The sequence below is a fragment of the Lutra lutra genome, chromosome 17, assembly GCF_902655055.1.
Source record: "Lutra lutra chromosome 17, mLutLut1.2, whole genome shotgun sequence".
Taxonomy (NCBI): Eukaryota; Metazoa; Chordata; class Mammalia; order Carnivora; family Mustelidae; genus Lutra; species Lutra lutra.
Window position 1 is genome coordinate 46,207,518 of NC_062294.1, and position 18,262 is coordinate 46,225,779.

The window sequence follows — 18,262 nt, forward strand, 5'->3', positions numbered from 1 at the left end:
GGTGGGGGCAGGGAGACACCATGGACGGGTATGTTCCTGTGGCCAGATGGGCTCCTTGAGGAGTGTGGTTCCCGCAGGACACAAGAGTGCCCAGGATGTGGAGAGGCATGGGGCTGTGGCCACGTTGGAGGGCTCCAGGACTGCCTGCTTCCAGGCCTCCGTCTTCCTGGTAGGAGACAGGCCGAGAGCTGTGAGTGTCCAAAGAGGACTGCTGTTCTGATGGTAGCAGTTCGCGGCTCTCGGCTCTGCGTGTGTGTGCGCGCGTGTGTGTGCGTGCGCTGAGAGATAGGGCTCAAAAGAGAGAGAGACTTAAGGTACACGCGTGTAGAGACAGAGCTCCCAGCTGTCAGAACTGCTGCCCCCGGTGTTTGCTACAAGTGTCAGGTAGAACACACGTGGAGAATGTATGTAACTCCTCATTGAATTTCATGAATGAGTATCACGATCAAGCATATACCCATCTAATGACCACCCAGATCAAGAAGATAGGCATCACCAGCACCTCAAAAGCCCCCTACTTCATGTGCTCTTTCCAGCCTTGGCAAATAAATTCAGCACCCCCTTTTTTCCTTTTAATTGTCGCCTCTATTTTGGTGACTCATGAGAGATGTCCAGTGCCCCCAGGGGGACAGAGAGTCACCTGACAGACACCGCCCTAGAGGCTTTGACCAGCTGCGGATCCCTCCTTATGCACTCTGCCCAACTGCGGGAGAAAACACTCCTGCCCCGGTTAGAGCCCTCAGTGCCCATCTGCAGGTGTGCGCGCCTCCCCCCCGCCCCCGCACTTCCCTAAACCAGCTCCCACGTTTCTTGGCTTTTGATGGTACCAGACCACGAGCACTTGGCTGTCACTCGCTCTGTTTTTCTCTCAAGGTTTCTCCAGGTGGATACCGGAGCCTGAAGTCCTGTGCCTGTAGGAATGTTCCCAGCGTGGGTCAGAACGACATCCACCTAGCAGCCAGATGAAAGCAGCCCAGCCCGGGTGGGGCGTCAGGAGGGCACTCTGGGAGGTTGAAACTGCCGCCTCACGGGACAGTGGGCATTTTCTGTCTGATAGAGGGCACTGCTGGCTTTCCCGGTCGCTAAAAGGGATTTAGTCACAGGCCCTTGACACATAAGGGGTCCTCCCCTGAGTACCTGTAAGGGATAAAGAGGGCTCTGGTATCCTCCTGGGTCTGCCTGTCCCTCCACGTGGGAATGGATGGGGGCTAGGGTCCAGACGATCTCTTTCTGGCCTGCCCCCCGGACTCCTCTGCTTACCCTCTTAGCCAGGCTTGTCCAGCCTTTCATGGAGAGGCCCTCCAGGATGGAGAATACTTGGAAAGGCTCTGTATGCGGAGGCCTGGGTCTGCTTCCCGGCTCTGCCACCTACTAGCTGGGTGACCTTTGGCATGTGGTGGCTTCCCGCTGTGGGGCTCAGTTTCCCCATGATAAATGGGATTATATAAAGTTTATTTATATATATATGTATATATATATATATATATATATATATATATATATATATATGTTATTCACGTAGAGCACTTAAAAGAGAGTGGCACTTAGAAACCTCATCATGGGGGCTCCTGGGTGGCTCAGTGGGTTAAAGCCTCTGCCTTCGGCTCGGGTCATGATCCCAGGGTCCTGGGATCGAGCCCCACGTCGGGCTCTGTGCTCAGCAGGGAGCCTGCTTCTCTTCCTCTCTCTCTGCCTGCCTCTCTGCCTACTTGTGATCTCTGTCTGTCAAATAAATAAATAAATAAATCTTAAAAAAAAAAAAAAGAAAAGAAACCTCATCATGAGTGCTAGCTGTGGGTATTACTGTCCTAACTGCCATTCACTTGTTCATTCCTCTGCCTCCAGCCCTGTCCCAGTGAAGGGCTGGTGACCTGCCATGCTCTTCCCTCATGGAACTTGCAGTCCAGTGATGAAGACAGACACAGCACCAGTGGTGACAGCCCAGAGCAACTTCAGGGGGAGCACAGACCACTGTCACGGCTGTGGTGGAGGAAGCCCAGAGGACTGGGCCTCGGAAATCAGGGAAGCCTTCCTGGAAGAGGAGACAGCTGACCCAAGGGCAGAAAGAGGAGCAAGAGTTAGTGTGTGGAATAGTGTTCCAGGGAGAGTGAATAGAGTGTTCAAAGGCTAAAAGGTGGGAAAGGGTCTGGCGTATTTCATAAATTACTACTATTTTAAGTGAAACTTCTTATTTCGAGATAACTGTAGATTTGCTGGCAGCTTTAAGAAATAACACAGAGAACGCCCCTCTTTCCCCCATGGTAACATCTTGCAAAACTCTAGTTAGTATGAGACCATGACTAGGATAACGACATTGATATAAGTCAAGAGACAGAACATTCCATCACAAGGATCCTTCCCAATGCCTTTTTATAGCCACGTTCCCTTCCTGGCATGTCCCCGACTCCTGGCAACCACTCCCCATTTTCATAATCCTGCATTTCAAGAATATGATGTGTTATGGAACAGTTTTCACAACCATAATGTGAAGAGCTATAACAATAAGGAGAATTTAGGATAAAAAATAAAGCATAAAAAGTTTAACATTTAAAAAAAAATGGTATTAAATTGAGGCTTTTTTTTTTTTTTTTTAACTCAGCTTCATTCTCTGGAGATTTCATCCAGATCATTGCCCAATTCAGTAGTTCAGTCCTTTTTCTTGCTGAGTAGTATTCTGTGGTATGGACGTACCACAGTCTAACCATTCACCAGTTGAAGGACATCTGGGCTAGCTCCCTGTGGGGGGCGATGCAGATAAAGCCACTATAAACAGTTGCATACAGGTTGTTTGTGCGAATATAGCTTTTTGTTTCTCTGAGACGAATAACCAGAAATGCAGTTGCTGGTGTAGAGAAATTGCCAGACCGTTTAGCTCTACCATTTTTCATCCCCCCACAGCAGCATGCAGATGAGCCAGTTTCCCTGCACCATCACCAGCATTTGGTGTTGCCACTGTTTTTGATTTTAAGCTGTTCGACTGGGCGTGTAATGATAACTTATCGTGGCTTTAACTTGCGCGTTTCTCATGGCCCGTGGTGCCTCCCCTCCTTTCATGGGCCCATCTGCCATCTGGGCATCATCTTCGATGAAATACCTCTTCGTGTCTTCTGCCTGTTTTCTACCTGGATTTTTAGGGGTTTTTACTATGGAATTTTAAGAGTTCCTTCTCTCTTCCAGATACTAGTCCTTTGTCAGATAAGTTTGCAAATATTGTTTCCCCAATCCATAGTGCTTTTCCCCCCCTTCTTCTCGTGGACTTCTGCAGAGCAAAAAAAATTTAATTTCGATGAGGCCTGCATTACTAATTTTTCCTTTTATGGATCTTTTGGTATCAAGTTGAACAACTCCATGCCTAGCCTAAGACCTGGATGGTTGGTTTGGTTGGTTGCTTTCAGAAAATTTTTTAGTTCCGTATTTGATTCTGTGCCTCCATCATAAGTTCATGTTGGTACAAAGTATGCGGTTTAAGATCAGGGTCTGTTTGGGGGCATGTGGATATCCATGCTTCCAGCACTCTGGAAAACGCTCCTTCCTCCATCCAGTTGCTGATACCTTTTTTTTTTTTTTTCTTTTTTTTTTTGGACAAAAGTAAGTTACCACAATCAGATACCACTTCATACCTACCAGGATGGCTGTTCCCCAAAAAGGGAAAATCACAGATATTGCTGGCAGCCTCCTACATCGTGGGCGGACACCTAAGCTGGTGAAGCCACCGTGGAAAACAGGCTGGTAGTTGTTCAAACGGTTCAATACAGAACTACGCGATCACCTAGCAGTCCTCCTCCCGGGTGTACCTCCAGGCGCATTGAAAGCAGAGACCTGGACAGACCCTCGTACCGGCGTTCGTGTTGCGTTATTCACTAACTGAGAGGTGGAAGGAACCCAGCGTCTGTCAACAGATGGGATGTGACAGACACGGCGGAGCATTATTCAGCCCCAGAAATGAATGGGCTTTTGAAGAAAACGCTACAATATGGGGTGGACCTTGACAACGTTACGCCTGATGAAATAAGCCAGGCGGAGGAGAGGTGTTCATGAGCCCTCACTTACGTGAGATAGCGAGAATAGGGAAGTGCACGGAGTCAGGAGAACAGAGGTTGGGGCGGGGGGTTGCTGGGAGCAGGAGGGAATGGGGAGCCATTGTTCAGTGGCTGCAGGGTTTTTGTCTGCGATGCTGAAAAAGTCCCGGGTATAGACGGTGATGTGCACGAACCCGCGGCTGTCTTTAATGCCGCTGAATTAGGTGCTTTACCATTGGTTAAGATGATAAATATTCTGTATGTTTTAAGAAAGAAGAAAAACCAGTGTTTTTAAAAGCAGCACATATATCTGTGGGGGTCTGTGGGCTCTCTCTTTTGCTCGTTGACCCGCGTGTTTATCCACACTGTGTCATTACTGTGGCTGGGGGAGCGGGGGCAGGTGATACCTCCACCTTCTTCTCTTCCTGAACCGAGCTGTTCTAGGGCCCGGGGGCCTGTCATTTTTGGAGTTCCTCGCAGGCTTCCTCGTGTGGCAGGTGGTGCCGTAGGTTTACCCGGTTTCAGGGTCACCCTCGGCACCTGCTTCGTCCTCAGCTCCCATATCTGATTGATCAACAAGTGTTGCTTTTCTTGGCAGACAAAGAGCTCTGGTCTGTCCCCGACCCCCCTCTCTGTCCTGCCCGTCCAGGCCGCCTTCATCATTTGCGGGGAGCAGTGCTGCCTCCTGTCACTTGTCCCTGCACCCACTCAAGCCACCTTGATCTGGTCCTCTGCGGACAGGACAGCCAGAGTTGTATTTCCAAGTGCAGGCGTGTCCTCGGCCCCTTGGCTGGCTCCTGCCCCTCTCTGGCCTGGATCCCCCACACCCTCATCCCTCCAGTGAGCCCTTCTCTGCTGGGATTTCACACTTCATTGGTGGGATCCTTGACTAGAGGCCCCGCCAGGCAGGGACGGAGCTGCACCCCCCACCCTGGGGGCATTTGGTGGTCTAGCATTGGAGTTTCTGTGGACAGTATGGGTGGGGTGTGGTAGGAGAAGGTTGCATGCCGAGGGCACCCAGGACCCAGGGAAAGGAAGGTGAAGAAATGAGCCCGGAGAGGCAGGGAGAACTTGGGGAGTGGGGGGGTCCCTGGAGAGGAGATGGCTTTAGCTGTGTGGGCCCTGGTAGGGTTTCAGCAGGAGAGGGACATCAGTTGGATTTTACAAAAATCTCCCTGGCCCCTGGAGGAAACTCGGCTTTGTGGAGACACTTGGCAGGCAAGGACGGCCTGGGCAGGGAGGCCAAGGGGCTGGGGGTGGGGGCAGGTAGCCCTCACTTGGGCAGCTTGGCAGTCATGATCCCGGCCGCAGCAAGGCCACTTCTGGGCCCGTGGCCCATGACCACGCTGGCCCACCCGTGAGGTGACATCTGTGCACAGGTGTCATGGCCATGTCATTTGTGAGAGCACAAGGCCGGAAACCACCTAGCTGGCCCTGTGGGGACCAGCTCCAGGCACAGTCGCCCCTCCACGCCGCTGCTCAAGCAGCACCACAAGCGCTTTCAGAGAAGGAGTAGGCTTGGAAAATCACTAAGATGTAGATACTTTTTTCTTTGTCTTTAACATTGTAATTTTAAACTGTTCGCATGCACGTTGAGTATAAATCATGAATGTGCAGCATGACTGGTTACTCTAGAGAGAAAACCCACGCAGCCGCCTCCCCCCAGGTGAAGAAGCAGGGGGTGCCAGCCCCCCAAACTCCCTCCCCCCACAGGGCCTCCCCTGACTCTGGAGGCCCCCACTGCCTTGCACTTCCCCTTGGTCTTGTCAGCTCTGTACGCAGCCCCAAGCAGTATGTTTCATTTTGTCTAGCCTTGAGCTTTTTCTAAACAAAGTCACAAGACGTATCCTTTCACGTTTTCCTGCTTCCGTTTTGGTTTCATTCACCTGTAGCTGTGGGTCGTCTATTCTCACTGTCATGCACCATTCGGGGGAGCCAGGAGATCCCCGATCATCGTCAGTCCGCCTCGGACCAGCACTTGGCTTGTTTTCCAGTCTCTCTGGCTGATTCAGCCCGAGCTGCAGAAACGTCCCCCTGCATGTCCCCGAGGCAGGCAGGCTGGATCTTTGTCCCCATGCATGTCCCCGAGGCAGGCAGGCTGGATCTTTCGGCTCCATACCCAGGGGGGCGCTTTTCTAGGTTTGAGGGAGTGTGCCTGGTAGAGCATTCCCGAGGTCCCCAGTGTGTGTCTTCCCCTCCACTGGAGGCTGCTACGCTCCTCCCGGGCAGGGGTGAGGGGGAGCCAAGGACTGTTTTGGAGAAAAGCGAGGTCAGAATAGTATGTGTGGTGTGCTGCCATTTATGTACTTAGAAGAGGTGTGTAAGTGTGTGTGTGTGCACACGCACTCATGCACACGCACGTGTAGGCTCTCTTGGAAAGGAAAGAGGGGAGAGATGGAGCCCAGATGTGGCAGCTTGTTAATAGTTGAGAAGCCAAGTGACCAGCTTTACATGGGTTTATTGGTTTAGTCTTGGTTTGGGGGTATGTTTACAAAGTTTCAAAACTGTCTGTTCCGGTGCGAGATGATCCTAGGGCAAGCTCTCCTTGCTCCCGAAGCTTGGCCCCCAGGAGTACCCCTCACTTGTTTCCACTGCGACTTCTGGGGAAAGAGTACTTCCTCCTCCCCCCCTCCCCCATCCTTCCCCTTGGGACTTGGTTTCCCTTGGCTCAAAACTGCCCAATCCTGACTGCCTCCCCAGCCGGAGCCCAAACCTGCCTGTCAGGTTTGGGAAGGTCTGGGGGCCCACCCACTTGGCTCCTGTGCTGGTGGTTGCCTGACCAGCACTCCCCGCCCCCCACCCCAGAGAGGAGGGAGTGGCCTGGGATCTAGGACTTCTGGGGTCTCCTAGACCTGCCCTGCTGTAGCCCCAGGCCCAGCCTAGGCCTGCTGGGAGCCCCTGGTTGGATGGGCAGGTGGAAGGCAGGAGGAGGATTTCCGGGACCTTGGAGCCGGGGATCCCAGGTCCCAGTGATAAAGTCCTCAGGGAGTTGGCTGCAGTGGGAGTGGTCTCCGTGGAGGTGCCAGAGCCAGGGAGGGGGAAGGACACGGGCGTCTTTATCCACCTGCCTGCCTGGGCCACTTGCTGCTTCTCACGGGCTCACCATCGACTGGGCACCTGTCCTGGGCTGCCTGTGAGAACTTGAGAACCTAGTCCCTGCTGCTCACAGGAGTTCTGTCTAGTTTGCTCACTACTGAACTGTCAGGGCCTCCCAGTCGCCTGGCAAGTGCTAGGAGCTCAGGAAATGTGTGACTGAACAGGGGAGCCGGACATCAGGAGGGCTCAGCCCTGGGATGGAGTCTAGAGGAGGTACCAGACCCAGCCTGGTGTCAGGGAGGGCTTTCTGGAGGAGAGGGTGCCTGAGGCAGGCCCTGAAGGGTGACTGGTGATGAACCAGGCAGGCCCACCCCCCCCTGCCTCCCAAGTCCTCTGTCAGGGGCAAGACAGACAGAGAAGTACAACCCAGGGAGCCCTGACCTGGGCCCGGGAAGACTTTGCCGAGGAAGTAAGATCTGGAGAGGGAGGGAGGTGTGAGGCAAAGGGGCGGCAGGGTGTGCACACCCCTTCTAGATGACTCTTGTCTGAGCATCTTCTTCCTCTGTCTGGAATGGGGGTTCTGGGCAAGCTAGCCTCATGCTCAGAGCAGCTGCCTGGGAAGCCTGGTGCCAGACCCCCCCCCCCCCCCCCGCAGGGTGCCTTGGGCAAGTCTTTGGACCTCTCTGGGCCTCAGTTTCCCCCATTGTAAAATGAGCCTGTTAAAAAACCTGTCCCTCAAGGGCCCTGCTGGGGGCAAATGGCTTAAAGCGGGTCAGTGCTAAGAGCAGGGCCTGGCCCAGGGAAAGTTCTCTGAGGAGTTGGGCCCCTCACTTTCAGGTTAGTTGCATCCTGACGTGGCTGGCAAGACAGAGCCAGCCCTCCCCACCTTTCTTCCTCCCCGTTTCCACTATTCACCAGTCCTACTTTCACATCTGGAGATGGCTACGTCTGGGGTCCACTGTGACCTGCCCCGCGTCTAATAAGAGAGTGAGATGAAGTGGGGAGAGGCCCCCTTCATGCACCCTCTTGGGGTTCTGGGGGGGGCAATCCGGCAAGCTCTGGCTCTCTAACCACCCAGCCTCATCAGAGAGCACCCCCAGCTCCCTCCCTCTGTCCAGCACCCCCAGCCCCAACTTTTCAAACCTGGCCGCCCTGCCAGCCACTCTCAGCCACTCAGCCCCATGTGGTGTGGCCCCTGATGTCCTGGCTCCTGGCGCCAAGTCTGGCCCTGGGGGTGCATGGGTGCTGGCGGGAGATGGACCCTGTTAGAGCAAGGGCTGAGGTTTGTGTCCCCTGCTTCTGTGTCCCTGCCCAGCCCTTCCCTCTGCCAGGGCAGTGGTGGCCCGGTGGCCCAGGCTTTCCGGGCTCAGCCCCTCCTTCCCTCTGTTCCGCCCTCCGCCCTCACCCTCCGTGGACTGGAGCCACAGGCAGCCCAACTCCTGCCAGGGCAGGGCCAAGGCACCACCCACAGCCAGGGAGGCCAGAGTGTGGGGCCAGCCAGCTCCCCTAGGTGGGTGGCTCACGTCCAGGGCCAGGGGAGCCCCTTGCTCCCCATTCCTGCCCTGCCAGCTGGAAGCCTGTCCGTCCACTGCCCTTTCCCACTGACGGTGGCCCCAGGACCAGGGAGGAGGATGGCGGAGGTGAGCTGACCCTGGCCTCCGCAGGGCAGAGGGGGGAGGAAGGAAGGAGAGGGGAGGACTGCCCATGGGAGGGTGTCAGCCTATGCTCAGGGACCACCCCTTTCTTGGTCAGAGCCAGGGGCCAGGTCGCTCTGTTTCCGTGTGTTCCCAGGCAGGTGTTTCGTCTGCTGGCACTTACCACGTGCCTCCGCCCAGGTCCCTGAGTGCCTCCGGGGGAGCTCAGTCCTGGGGTCTGGTTCTAAGGGGGGTGACTCGGAGGGGCTGTGCCTCACTGGGATAACCCAGGAATTGATGGTGGGCGTGTCGGGGTCTGTTGTGGGGTCTCCTTTCCTCCTGTGTGTGGATCTAGGGTGTGTGGGTCTTGTGGTCTAACACTGTGGCTGGGGGAGTATACCCGGGTATGTGTGTGGGGTCCTTTCCAGGCATGTCAGGCGGTTAGGGAGCCTCTGGGGTTGGCTGTATGCACGCATGGGCCTGCGTTCTGAGCTGGTGGCTGGTGTGTATCATGTATATTGCCGGTGTGTGTTGCGGGTCTCTTTCAGGAGTCTGCGCATCAGGGGGTTGTGTGTGGGTCTTTATGCCATTTGTGGAGGGGGTCCTGGGTCCACGGCTTCTTCAGAGACCCAGCTGTGGGCCACCTGATTGTTCTGGCCTTTCTGTTGGGAGAGGTTCCTCTGAGCCAGGCCCCTCTTTCTGACTGCTTCCCTGGCATTCTCACACTGAGGCCACAAGGCTCTGGTGGGCTCTGCTGGGGCTGGTATTCCAGAGGAGGGGCTTAGGGCTCAGGGTGGGATGTCCTTTTCTGGGCCAAGGCTGCTGTGTGGCTGCGGTGGCTTCTCATGCTTCAGAATTGAGGACTCCTCCGCGTGCGCATGTGTATCTGTGTGTGGAGCGGGGAGTCGCATGGCGGAGGAGGGCTGTCCCTCTTTCCTGTTACCCCCCACCTTCCTGCCCTGCTTCGGGAAGAATGAATGGAGTCTGATCTGATTTTCCTGGTCCCTGGGGGCTCGCCCACACTCTCAGGTTTATTGTGGCATCCATCCCTACCCTGGGCACCTCTGGGGGGTGACGGATGCCAACAGGGCCCTTTGTGTCTGTGTCCTGTTGGGCCTGGATGGGGAGGAGGCACCTGAGCCGGGGACTGCCAGACTTGCCACCCAGCCTCCCTGGGGACTCGGAGCACCAGCCCAGCTGGCTCCAGGAAATCCTTCTCTTCATTTAGCCACACTTTCTGAGCTGCTCCCCACCTCATGTTGGGCAGGGCTGGGGACACAGGGTGGCTGGGATGGCCCGGGCACTGCCCTCTCGGGGGCTCCCAGATAGCACAGCCCATTCTCAGATCGGAGCCCTGAGAAAGTAAGATAGCAGAGACTGTAAGGCTGGACCCTTGCACTGGGCTGGAGAGAAGTGTGTGCAGCGCCCTCTTCCGTTTATCTGTTCCTGCCCCTGTGCATTCAGCAGCAGCAGCAACAATGGCCATGGTAGTGCCAGCGGGGTAAACTGTAGCGAGGACCCACTTGGTGGCAGCACATCTCTCTGCCGAGTCCTTGCCCTGCACGGTCTGTGCAAAGGCCCGGTGCAGAGAGATGGCGCGCATCTGGCCAGAACATGAAGGGCAGGGCTGTTCCTCACGCCCCAGACTGCCGATGCCAGCTGCTTCCCAAGGCCAGGATGACCCATGGATCTGTGTCATCCTGTGGGATTTCACGCGTTACGGGGACTGGTGGATTTCCGGCAACATCTCTTGCCATGTGACTTGCCTCTTGCCTGTAGCCACAGTGGGCTGCCACATCCTCACATTTCCAGCCGAGGCAGCGTGGCTGGAGTGGGCGTCCCTGGGGTGGGGTGGACCCAGGAATAGGATCAATGGTGGGCACCTCTTGTGGCATTTGGAGCATAGGCCAGCTTATTCACAAAGAGCTAGATTTGGTCTCTCAGGACTGGGACCGGTTCCTGTTTAGGCATGAAGGTCCGACTTCCAGGCAGTGTGGGACGGGCGCTGGGGGCCTGTCTGCCCTCGCCCCCACCTCCCTTGCCTGTTCCTCCTCAGGGTCCAGACTGCTCAGTTGGCCTTGGCATTGTTCATTTGTGCCACAAACACTTGCTGAGTGTCTGCTGCTCTAGATGCCAAGGATACAGCAGGAAAGACAAGGGCTCCAACTATCAGGGAGCCTTTGTTGGGGGCCAGGGAGGAGAGGGGATCCACAGTCTGCATTTATGTGATGTCAGATGGTAATAAAGGCCACAGAGAAGTATAAAGTGGGGGTGCAGATTTTGTCAGGATTCACGAAAGACTTCTCTAACGAGGTTTTATTTCTTAGAGCACACACACAGAGGGAGAAGGAGAAGCAGACTCCCCACTGTGCAGGGAGCCTGATGTGGGGCTTGATCCCAGGACCCCAAGATCATGACCCGAGCCAAAGGCAGACACTTAACCTACCAAGCCACCCAGGTGGCTCTCTAGGAAGGTTTTATTTGCACAAAGACCCAAATATCAGGAAAGGGTGAGCCATGCAGCTCTGGGCAGAGGGAGTAGTAGGTGCAAAGGCCCTGAGGCTGGAACAAGCTTGAGGTGTCCACGACTAAAATGTAGGAGGCCAGCACAGGTGTAGTGAAGTGAGAGGAGGGGTGGAGTTCCGAGGATGGCAGAGCGCAGCTGGGCAAGGCCTTGGTAGGGCACAGTGGGGAACTTTATCCCCCTCAGAAGCCCTGGAAGAACTGTTTGTTTAGCATTGCTTCTGGTTCCCTCCTAACCAAGGCAGCCTTGCTGATCTTGGTTCTGGTCATTGACAGTAGAGTTGTCTTTGCCCTCATTCTTGTCCCATGAACTTCTGGGGTCCTTTGTCTGGAGCACAGGCCTTGGCTGGTGCTGGGGCTGCTGGCAAACCACGAGTGGAGGGGGCAGCGATAAGGCCGCCTCTGCGGCTCAGCACGGGCACTTTGGTGACCTGGTGCTGGGCAGCCCTGGGCAGTGAATTCCCCTCTCGGGCCGTGTTGTTCTGGTTTGGGAAACAGGAAGGAAGAGGACTCTCCCCCGCAACCCAGTCACCTAAGGACGGTCGAGAGGGCTCAGGGTGGACTGGTCTGCACGTCTGGCCTGAAGCTGGGCTGGAGTCAGCACCAAAGCACACACACACCTCCTATACCCACCGCTGGCGCTGAGCCACTGACTTTGTGGGAAGCGTGAGGCACACTCATCACTGCGGGACGCATCAGGGGATATGAAGGGCCAGGAGAGGGTAGACAGGACGAGCCAGGCACTGGGGGTGCGGTGATGGGCAAGACCAGACCCAGCGCCTGCCCCCGTGGCGCTCTTGCTGCGGCTAGTATGGAAGATGGTGTCAGTTGTCAGCAAGTCCTGTCACCTAGGCCGTTCTAGCATGCCCAGAGCCTGCCCGCTTCTCCCTCCAGAACCCCCACGTGGTCCTGCCTGCCCCTCGGCTGTCACGTCCTCTGCCTCCCTGGGCTCCACGTGGCCACAGTCCAGCCTGTGGCTGCCTGAGTCAGGCTACAGCCCTCCCCTGCTCAGAGCCCTTGTGTGGCCCCACCTCCCTCTGGGGAAAGGACGAAGCTGTCCGCATGGCCCATAATGCCCTACGTCATCTGCCCCCACCACTGGGCCTCCTCTGCTCTAACCACATCAAGCACGTCCCCACCTGGGGACAGTTGCACTGAATCTTCCCACTCCTGGGTGTCCACATGGTTCCCTCGCCCCTCCCCCGCTCGGGTCCCTGCTCAAGGGTCACCTTCCCAGCCAGGCCCTCCCTGACCTTTTCACTGAAACTTGCAGCCTCTCCTGTCCCTCAGCACTTTCTTGATCCTTGCTTTGTGTATGTTCTCAGCATTTACCCTCTGACTCAACTAGATATTCTGATTTAGCTCATTTATCAACTGTCTCCATGTGAGCTCTGTCCACAAGCGCTGGGATGCTTCTGGCCATTCTGACCGCCACTGGGAGCCCCAGCCCCGGTCTGGCAGAGAGCAGCCCTCAGTAGCTACGGACAGTAGGCGGGTGTGTGAGTGTGATGGGGTACTTTGGGGTGTTTGCCAAGGAGTGGGCTCGGGCACGTTGTCGGGCCCAAAGCTCAGGATGGCATCTGGGGTCAAGATCCCTGGGGACTCCTGGAGAAACTAGGCTCAGGGCAGCGGGGCTGGGAGAGAGATTTGGACTCGGGAAGGCAGGGGCTGTACAGATGGGCACCTGAGAGCTGAGCAGAAGTGTGGAGGTGGGACAGGTGTGGGGGGTGGAGGGGGGCAGTGAGGATTCTGCTGGGGGCCAGTCTCCCCTCCTTTGTCAGAGCCCAGCCCCAGGAGACAGAGTAAACTGAGGTGGGAAGGGGCTTCCCTGAGCTAGTAGGTAAAAGTCTTAGCAGGGGCGCCTGGGTGGCTCCAGGGGTTAAGCCTCTCTGCCTTCCGCTCAGGTCATGATCTCAGGATCCTGGGACGGAGCCCCCCCCCACATGAGAATCCCTGCTCAGCAGGGAGCCTACTTCTCCCTCTCCCTCCTGCTTGTGCGCTCTCTTGCTATCTTGTTATCTTGCTTTTTCTCTTAAATAAATAAAATCTTTAAAAAATAAATAAAAAAATCTTGATAGAAAGGGGGGTGGGCACCGGTGGTGGCAGCCCTGAGTGCCAGCTGGGGACAGTGGCCTGCCTTCATGGTCCCCTTCCTGATTGAGGGTTTCATTTTGGAGACTGATCTTGGCACATCCCCTGCTCTTTTCTCGGGCCCCTGGGTTCCCCTTCATCAGCTCCCCGAAACTGCAGGGGAGCAAGCTTGTTTCAGAGGGGTGGGGGGGGAGGGGAGGAGACGGAAGGTAAGGAGTTTTTGCACACACGTGCACACACACACACATTCCCCGGATGACTTTTGAGGTGCATCTCGCTCTTCCACCAGAGTGGATTTCTGTGGTGGGGAGAGTCAGGCGTGGGGTGGGTGGGTATCATTTTCTTTCCATGAACGCTCAGGAGGGTGGAACCAGCGAATGCAGGGATGTCTAGAAACTTGGCAGCTTTGGCTAGGACAGGCTGGAAACTGTCCTGTCCCCCATGTCGAATAATTCAAAAGGCTTTTTCTTCATTGCAGTGAACGTTTGAGAGTAGGGTGCGGAATGTGCCTGCATTCGTGGGATCAGACACGGGGCTTCAGAGGCATCTGTGGCCTGGCTGGTGGCTGCACGCTGTCCCCCCCCCCCATTCCCTCTGTCTAAGGTTGCTGTTTCACCCTCTCCTGGAGTTTCCCCAAGGACCACCTGGGCAGAACCGGAGGTGTCTGAGCAGGGGTGTAGTGTAGTGGGTACAGATGAGTGCGTTCATTCAGCGGCGGTTCCTCAAGTGCCTGGTATGGGCTGGGCCACGTTGTAGACATTGGGGTATGGCAGGGAGCAAGACGGATGACAGGTGCAAAGGGAAAGGGGGACAGGACTGGAGCCAGGGATATTTGAGGACAGACGTGGGTAGAAGGAAGGAGAGGGAGCCATGTACAGATCCGTGAGAATGAAGTTCCCGCGAGGGGGTGACCGCCAGTGCAAAGGCTCCTGAGGTGGGGACGTGTCTAGGGTTTGCAGAACAGCAAGGAGGCCCACGTGGCTGGGGCAGAACGAGCAAAGGGCAGAGGTGACAGGCAGATCATATGGGCCACAGGGCCACAGGGACGGGTTTTGGGGGCCAGCAGAAGGTTTAACAAGGTCGATGCTGTAGTGGATCCAACTGGCTTCCAGGCCCAGCTCTGCTTGGTAACCTGAGCAAGAGGTTTCACCTTCATGGTCTTCAGTTTCCACATCTGCAAGATGGAAATGAGAAGAGCTGCTCCTCCCAGGTCACAGGGAGTCTGTGAGCTGAGGGTCTGCATCTGGGCAGGGTGGTGGGGTCCCTCGCGGTTGGAGGTAGTGATGTCAGTACTGGGGCTGAGCCTCGAAGAGGTACATTTGGTGGCGGGGATGGACGTGTGGCCATCTTTTCCCCTGCAGATTGTCTTGCTGAAGGGGAACAGGAACCCCCACTCTGGGCTGCCTCCCACTACCCTCGGGGGGCTGGGACAGGTCGGATAGGAGATGGGGACCCTCAACCCCAGGAGGGGTCAGGGCAGGACCAAAAGGGCAAGTGTGGGGGTGACTGGCTGGCTCAGTGGAGGGAACATGTGACTCTTGATCTCAGGGGTAGAGATTACTAAAGATAAATAAATAAATAAACTTGAAAGAAAGAATGAAGGGCAGGGTGTGGGCTTGGGAGGGAGAGAGGAAGTCGCCCTGGAGGCGAAGGGGACAGAAGCAGTGGTGTCCCTGCGGCCCTCAGTGTAAGCCAGGCAGGTAAGAGCAAGGGCTCTGGTGCCCACCTGCAGTTTGAATGCTGGGTGCCCTGGATAAGGGGCTTCCTCGCTCCGGGCCTCAGGCTCCTGGTCTGTGAATTGGGGTTGGTCAGTTGTGAGGACAGCCAACAGTGTACGGCGCGCACGGCCCTCTGATCGTCGCTGCCTTTATTTCTGAGGACTGGCCTGGAGCCACATTTGCACTCTGCTGCCAGGCGGTGGGCCCCCGGCGAGTGGTGTGTCCTCCCTGCACCTCGTTCCTCCTTGGCTATAATGTGGGGCTCACGGTGGCTGCGTCCTCGTGGGTCACGTGTGCAGGTGAGACGAGGGGCTCTGGGTGGGGTGCTTGGAAGAGGGGCCAGCACACGGTAGGTGCTCGATGGGTGTCTATGGGCAAGTGCCTTGTGTTCTGTGACTCAGAACCCCAGGGAGCATGGTCTGGCATTATCCTAACAGAGGAGGAAACTGAGGCATGAGGGGGCCGAGCTGCTGGCCACAGGCTGCACGGTGAGCTCCCAAGGTGGCTTGGCTCCCAAGTACAGAAGGTGAGGTGGCCCGGGACACAGCAGCCAGACTCCTGGGTTCCAAGCTCGCTGGGGAGCCCCTGCGCCCCCTCTTTGCCCACCTCCATGCTCCTGGTGCAGGCACCTAGCTTTGTGTCACAGCTGCCCCACCTTCCCCACTGTGGGCCCCTGTAGAGTCAGGAGTGGGGGACTTGGTGGGGGCACCACCGGCCGAGCTGGAGGCGCCGCCGCCGAGCTGGAGGCTGCCCCAGGGTGGAGCTGGAGCCCGAGAGCACTATAAACACAGTCAGTTCCTCTGTTTGTCCCTCCCTCCATGCTGTGCCCAGAGGGAAGGGGGTGGTCCGGGCAAATATCCGGAGGTGTGTCCCTCTATCCCCTTCCCCTGCGGGGTCACATGCCCCGAAGGCAGGATACACTGGGGCTGGCTGTGCGGTGTGTGGATGCCTGAATGGATGCCGCCTGGGTTTTATGGGGGCGAGGGCTCTAAGGAGGCTGTCCTGGGCCCCACGGCCTACCCCGACCCGGTCTCGGTGCTGAGCTCCTCCCACCATAGGGTCGCCCCACCCTCTCCTGGGTTTAGTGAGGGGTCACGTGGTTAATCCTACTCCCCGAGTGACTTGGTGCCTTGGGCTGTGGGCTGCAGGGTGGAGGATGGGTAGGGCCGAGTGAGAGAGGCCAAGGTGAGGGCTGAGGCCAGGCGTGCCAGGTGGGGACCCCTCTGGGAACCCAGCAAGGAGGTGGAGGTGAAGCTGTGGGGTATCGGTGGGAGGATAGGGGAAGGTCTGGCTGTGGGGACAAGGCGAGGACCCGTTTGAGACAGGCTGATGGCTGAGGGCAGCAGAGAGGCTCGGGAGCCAGAACAGGGTGGATGGGGGGCTGGGGATGGAAGTTGAGGTGGGAGGGAAGGGCTGGAATGGGGGGAGACACTGAAAGGGCTCCTGGCTTGGTTGGGGGCAGAGGAGGGGCAGAGGCAGAGGCAAAGAGACCTCCATCCTGGCCAGGGCCGCCGTACCCCACATCCGGGCAGCTGGGGACCCCAGAGCAACAGGAAGCTGGACCTGCTGGGGGAGCCCTGGCGGGACCTGGCTCTGGCCACCTGCTGCCCAGGAGGCCCCAACCAGTTGAGACAGGTTATCTGCTGGGTCCCCACCCCCTCCCAACTGGGCGGCTGCTGCCGGACCGGTTCTCCTAGATGGCTACCCACTGATGGTCCTGCCTCTGGGCCAGGGCTGGCTTCGAGTTTTCCTGACCTCACACAGCTGCCCCAGTGGAAAGGCGGAATGGCATGGGGAGGGAGGAGAGCCGGGTCTGGAGGACAGCATCCCAGACGCCCGAGAGAGTCCTCAGGTCACAAGACTCACTGCATTTGGGGCTGACCCTATGTTGGGCACCGTGCCAGGCTTTGGGGAGCCAGCCTGAAGCCGGCAAAGAGCCCAGCCTGATGCCTTTCCCCTCATCCTCTGGGTCTTCGCTCACACAGCCTCTCTTGTGGGAAGCCTCCCCTGCCCCCCGACCCTACCATCCCTCAGGCTGGGTTTTGTCCTCCTTGACCCCAGCCTTGACCATCCTGGACCGTCGGAGGCGATCTTGGTCTGGGTCCCCACCGTATCACAAGCAGCCACCAGCACAGGGCTGGGCACAGAGAAGCGAGGTGTTAGCGAATGAATACATGCATATTTTCTTCCCATCTTCCAGATGAGTAATTCGAGGTCCCAAGAGGAGCCGTCACCTGCCAGAGGGCACGTCTAGCACAGCCAGCATCAAACCAGGTCTGTGGGGCTCCGGGGTCCAGGCGTGGGACGGGGGTGCAGGACCCGGGGTCCCCCTCCCCCAGACACCGCTAGGAGCACTCCGGAGTTACCACAGTGGAGCAGGGCCTGAGCTCCGTGCCCTGCTCTGCTCCTGTTAACACAGTCAGTCCTCAGAGCAGTCCTGTGACGGAGGAGAGGTCACATCACTTGCCCATGGTCCCATAGAGTGAGTGTCAGAGAGAGATTTGTGCTCTGGCCATTTGACTTCCTGTCCCCTCACCGCCCTGGTCTCCCTGGGGACACACAGCAGTGCCTCTCCCCCGAGGTCCCTTTGGTTTTCCAACTGGCTTTCGGTGAGCATTTATACAGTGCCTGGTACCAGCCGAGGTGCTACCTGGAGACCACAGAGCCTAAAGGCAGGGGTGGTTGCGTCTGCTAGTATGCGCTGCACCTTGGAACTTTACCCACTGCGCCACCCTGGTGAGGAACTCCCTTCTCTGAGCCTCAGTCTCTTTGTCTGTAAAGTGGGAGTGTTAGGGTGAGGCTCCCAAGGGCCGTGCATAGGACAGGGACTAGAAGCAGTTGTTGAACAGTCGCTCGGTTACTGAGCATGGGCTACGGGCCAGGCACTGTACTGGGGGTGGGGTAGGTCACGGGCACACTGGGCAGATGAGATCTGGCCTTTGGTGCTGATAGTCTAAGGGTTGGGCGTGGGGTGTAGACATCCAACTGGTAAACTCAAGAATGAACAGTAGAATTTTCAGGAGTTAAACGTGCTGTGAAGCTTTGTGATGGAAAGCTAGTGGGACACCTCCTTCACTTGGGGCGGTCAGGAAAAGATTCACCAACCACTCTGAGACCTGAAGGAGTGGGAGGAGGGAGCCATGTGTGGATACTAGGGAAGAGTGTTCCATGAGGAGTCAGTGCAAAGGCACTGAGGTTTGAAAACCATTGTGAGCAAAGGGGGCATGAGAGCAGAGAGGTG

The 18,262-nt window shown here is 56.9% G+C and overlaps 1 protein-coding gene across 5 annotated transcripts in view; it reads left to right on the forward strand.

The window, feature by feature from the left end:
- The window catches only part of PAK4 (p21 (RAC1) activated kinase 4), a 42,858-nt gene that overhangs the window by 14,888 nt on the left and 9,708 nt on the right, over positions 1-18,262 (forward strand). For 3 of the 5 annotated variants that reach the window (XM_047711362.1, XM_047711365.1, XM_047711364.1), the window contains exon 2: positions 17,222-17,295. The gene's annotated coding sequence lies outside the window, so the exon portion shown is untranslated. Of the gene's footprint in view, positions 1-8,492; positions 8,696-16,185; positions 16,207-17,221; positions 17,296-18,262 lie in introns of those variants that run through there. The other 2 variants (XM_047711363.1, XM_047711366.1) reach the window with 2 other exon arrangements.